Consider the following 5414-nt stretch of genomic DNA (forward strand, 5'->3'; position numbering starts at 1 on the left):
TGACGCTCGCCGTTCGGCCCCACAGCCGTCCAGAGACTCGGGGGAGGCCTCCCCTGAAAGCTGGATTCCCACCGATCGTTTTTTTTCAAATCTTAGCCCACTAGCTCAAAAGTAAGCGCTATAAAGTCCTGCCAAAGTCACATAGGTCGTCATGTTACAATTTAGTCAATAAAGGCCTACTAATGGAGCGAAACCGAGTGCTTTGACGCTCGCCGTTCGGCCCCACGAGCTCCAAGAGGCTTGGAAGAGGCCTCCCTTGAAAGCTGGATTCCCAAGGCTTGTCTGTGTGAATTCCTAGCCCGCTAGGCTGAAATTAAGCGACCTAAAGTCGTGCCGAAGTCAAATCGGTCGTCATGGTACTTGAGCGAAACTGAGTGCTTTAACGCTCGCCGTTCGGGCCCACGACCTCTGAGAAGCTTGGAAGAGGCCTCCCCTGAAAGCTGGATTCCCACCGATCGTTTGTTTCAAATCTTAGCCCACTAGCTGAAAAGTAGGCGCTAAAAAGTCCTGCCAAAATCACATAGGTCGTCCTGTTACAATTTACTCAATAAAGGCCTACTACTGGAGAGAAACCGAGTGCTTTGATGCTCGCCGTTCGGCCCCACAGCCGTCCAGAGACTCGGGGGAGGCCTCCCCTGAAAGCTGGATTCGCACCGATCGTGTGTTTCAAATCTTAGCCCACTAGCTCAAACGTAAGCGCTAAAAAGTCCTGCCAAAGTCACATAGGTCGTCATGTTACAATTTAGTCAATAAAGGCCTACTACTGGAGCGAAACCGAGTGCTTTGACGCTCGCCGTTCGGCCCCACAGCCGTCCAGAGACTCGGGGGAGGCCTCCCCTGAAAGCTGGATTCCCACCGATCGTTTGTTTCAAAACTTAGCCCACTAGCTCAAAAGTAAGCGCTAAAACGTTCTGCCAAAATCACATAGGTCGTCATGTTACAATTTAGTCAATAAAGGCCTACTACTGGAGCGAAACCGAGTGCTTTGACGCTTGCCGTTCGGCCCCACAGCCGTCCAGAGACTCGGGGGAGGCCTCCCCTGAAAGCTGGATTCCCACCGATCGTTTTTTTCAAATCTTAGCCCACTAGCTCAAAAGTAAGCGCTAGAAAGTCGTGCCAAAGTCACATAGGTCGTCATGTTACAATTTAGTCAATAAAGGCCTACTAATGGAGCGAAACCGAGTGCTTTGACGCTCGCCGTTCGGCCCCACGAGCTCTGAGAGGGCTTGGAAGAGGCCTCCCTTGAAAGCTGGATTCCCAAGGCTTGTCTGTGTGAATTCCTAGCCCGCTAGGCTGAAATTAAGCGACCTAAAGTCGTGCCGAAGTCAAATCGGTCGTCATGGTAATCGAGCGAAACCGAGTGCTTTGACGCTCGCCGTTCGGGCCCACGACCTCTGAGAAGCTTGTAAGAGGCCTCCCCTGAAAGCTGGATTCCCACCCATCGTTTGTTTCAAATCTTAGCCCAGTAGGTGAAAAGTAGGCGCTAAAAAGTCCTGCCAAAATCACATTGGTCGTTATGTTACAATTTAGTCAATAAAGGCCTCCTACTGGACCGAAACTGAGTGCTTTAACGCTCGCCGCTCGGCCCCACAGCCGTCCAGAGACACGCGGGAGGCCTCCCCTGAGAGCTGGATTCCCACCGATCGTTTGTTTCAAATCTTAGCGCAATAGCTCAAAAGTAAGCGCTAAAAGGTCCTGCCAAAGTCACATAGGTTGTCATGTTACAATTTAGTCAATAAAGGCCTACTACTGGAGCGAAACCGAGTGCTTTGACGCTCGCCGTTCGGCCCCACGACCTCCGAGAGGCTTGGAAGAGGCCTCCCCTGAAAGCTGGATTCCCACCGATCGTTTGTTTCAAATCTTAGCCCAGTAGCTGAAAAGTAGGCGCTAAAAAGTCCTGCCAAAATCACATAGGCCGTTATGTTACAATTTAGTCAATAAAGGCCTCCTACTGGACCGAAACTGAGTGCTTTAACGCTCGCCGCTCGGCCCCACAGCCGTCCAGAGACTCGGGGGAGGCCTCCCCTGAAAGCTGGATTCCCACCGATCGTTTGTTTAAAATCTTAGCCCACTAGCTCAAAAGTAAGCGCTATAAAGTCCTACCAAAGTCACATAGGTCGTCATGTTACAATTTAGTCAATAAAGGCCTATTACTGGAGCAAAACCGAGTGCTTTGACGCTCGCCGTTCGGCCCCACGAGCTCCGAGAGGCTTGGAAGAGGCCTCCCTTGAAAGCTGGATTCCCAAGGCTTGTCTGTGTGAATTCCTAGCCCGCTAGGCTGAAACTAAGCGACCTAAAGTAGTGCCGAAGTCAAATCGGTCGTCATGGTACTCGAGCGAAACTGAGTGCTTTAACGCTCGCCGCTCGGCCCCACAGCCGTCCAGAGACTCGGGGGAGGCCTCCCCTGAAAGCTGCTTTCCCCCCGATCGATTGTTTCAAATCTTAGCCCACTGGCTCAAAAGTAAGCGCTAAAAAGTCCTGCCAAAGTCACATAGGTTGTCATGTTAGAATTTAGTCAATAAAGGCCTACGACTGGAGCGAAACCGAGTGCTTTGACGGTCGCCGTTCGGCCCCATGACCTCCGAGAGGCTTGGAAGAGGCCTCCCCTGAAAGCTGGATTCCCACCGATCGTTTGTTTCAAATCTTAGCCCGGTAGCTGAAAAGTAGGCGCTAAAAAGTCCTGCCAAAATCACATAGGTCGTCATGTTACAATTTACTCAATAAAGGCCTACTACTGGAGAGAAACCGAGTGCTTTGATGCTCGCCGTTCGCCCCCACAGCCGTCCAGAGACTCGGGGGAGGCCTCCCCTGAAAGCTGGATTCCCACCGATCGTTTGTTTCAAATCTTAGCCCACTAGCTCAAACGTAAGCGCTAAAAAGTCCTGCCAAAGTCACATAGGTCGTCATGTTACAATTTAGTAAATAAAGGCCTACTACTGGAGCGAAACCGAGTGCTTTGACGCTCGCCGTTCAGCCCCACAGCCGTCCAGAGACTCGGGGGAGGCCTCCCCTGAAAGCTGGATTCCCACCGATCGTTTGTTTCAAAACTTAGCCCACGAGCTCAAAAGTAAGCGCTAAAACGTTCTGCCAAAATCACATAGGTCGTCATGTTACAATTTAGTCAATAAAGGCCTACTACTGGAGCGAAACCGAGTGCTTTGACGCTCGCCGTTCGGCCCCACAGCCGTCCAGAGACTCGGGGGAGGCCTCCCCTGAAAGCTGGATTCCCCCCGATCGTTTGTTTCAAATCTTAGCCCACTAGCTCAAAAGTAAGCGCTATAAAGTCCTGCCAAAGTCACATAGGTCGTCATGTTACAATTTAGTCAATAAAGGCCTATTACTGGAGCAAAACCGAGTGCTTTGACGCTCGCAGTTCGGCCCCACGAGCTCCGAGAGGCTTGGAAGAGGCCTCCCTTGAAAGCTGGATTCCCAAGGCTTGTCTGTGTGAATTCCTAGCCCGCTAGGCTGAAACTAAGCGACCTAAAGTCGTGCCGAAGTCAAATCGGTCGTCATGGTACTCGAGCGAAACTGAGTGCTTTAACGCTCGCCGCTTGGCCCCACAGCCGTCCAGAGACTCGGGGGAGGCCTCCCCTGAAAGCTGCATTCCCACCGATCGTTTGTTTCAAAACTTAGCCCACTAGCTCAAAAGTAAGCGCTAAAACGTTCTGCCAAAATCACATAGGTCGTCATGTTACAATTTAGTCAATAAAGGCCTACTACTGGAGCGAAACCGAGTGCTTTGACGCTCGCCGTTCGGCCCCACAGCCGTCCAGAGACTCGGGGGAGGCCTCCCCTGAAAGCTGGATTCCCACCGATCGTTTGTTTCAAATCTTAGCCCACTAGCTCAAAAGTAAGCGCTATAAAGTCCTGCCAAAGTCACATAGGTCGTCATGTTACAATTTAGTCAATAAAGGCCTACTAATGGAGCGAAACCGAGTGCTTTGACGCTCGCCGTTCGGCCCCACGAGCTCCGAGAGGCTTGGAAGAGGCCTCCCCTGAAAGCTGGATTCCCAAGGCTTGTCTGTGTGAATTCCTAGCCCGCTAGGCTGAAATTAAGCGACCTAAAGTCGTGCCGAAGTCAAATCGGTCGTCATGGTAATCGAGCGAAACCGAGTGCTTTGACGGTCGCCGTTCGGCCCCACGACCTCCGAGAGGCTTGGAAGAGGCCTCCCCTGAAAGCTGGATTCCCACTGATCGTTTGTTTCAAATATTAGCCCAGTAGCTGAAAAGTAGGCGCTAAAACGTCCTGCCAAATTCACATAGGTCGTCATGTTACAATTTACTCAATAAAGACCTACAACTGGAGAGAAACCGAGTGCTTTGACGCTCGCCGTTCGGCCCCACAGCCGTCCAGAGACTCGGGGGAGGCCTCCCCTGAAAGCTGGATTGCCACCGATCGTTTGTTTCAAAACTTAGCCCACTAGCTCAAAAGTAAGCGCTAAAACGTTCTGCCAAAATCACATAGGTCGTCATGTTACAATTTAGTCAATAAAGGCCTACTACTGGAGCGAAACCGAGTGCTTTGACGCTCGCCGTTCGGCCCCACAGCCGTCCAGAGAGTCGGGGGAGGCCTCCCCTGAAAGCTGCATTCCCACCGATCGTATGTTTCAAATCTTAGCCCACTGGCTCAAAAGTAAGCGCTAAAGATTCCTGCCAAAGCCACATAGGTTGTCATGTTACAATTTAGTCAATAAAGGCCTACGACTGGAGCGAAACCGAGTGCTTTGACGGTCGCCGTTCGGCCCCATGACCTCCGAGAGGCTTTGAAGAGGCCTCCCCTGAAAGCTGGATTCCCACCGATCATTTGTTTCAAATCTTAGCCCAGTAGCTGAAAAGTAGGCGCTAAAAAGTCCTGCCAAATTCACATAGGTCGTCATGTTACATTTTAGTCAATAAAGGCCTCCTACTGGACCGAAACTGAGTGCTTTAACGCTCGCCGCTCGGCCCCACAGCCGTCCAGAGACTCAGGGGAGGCCTCCCCTGAAAGCTGGATTCCCACCGATCTTTTATTTCAAATCTTAGCCCACTAATTCAAAAGTAAGCGCTAAAAAGTCCTGCCAAAGTCACATAGGTCGTCATGTTACAATTTAGTCAAGAAAGACCTACTACTGGAGCGAAACTGAGTGCTTTAACGCTCGCCGCTCGGCCCCACAGCCGTCCAGAGACTCGGGGGAGGCTTTCCCTGAAAGCTGGATTCCGACCGATAGTTTGTTTCAAATCTTAGCCCACTAGCTCAAAAGTAAGCGCTAAAAAGTCCTGCCAAAGTCACATAGGTTGTCATGTTACAATTTAGTCAATAAAGGCCTACTACTGGAGCGAAACCGATTGCTTTGACGCTCGCCGTTCGGAACCACGACCTCCGAGAGGCTTGGAAGAGGCCTCCCCTGAAAGCTGGATTCCCACCGATCGTTTGT

The sequence above is a fragment of the Phycodurus eques genome, unplaced genomic scaffold (genome assembly GCF_024500275.1).
Source record: "Phycodurus eques isolate BA_2022a unplaced genomic scaffold, UOR_Pequ_1.1 contig_42, whole genome shotgun sequence".
Lineage (NCBI taxonomy): Eukaryota > Metazoa > Chordata > Actinopteri > Syngnathiformes > Syngnathidae > Phycodurus > Phycodurus eques.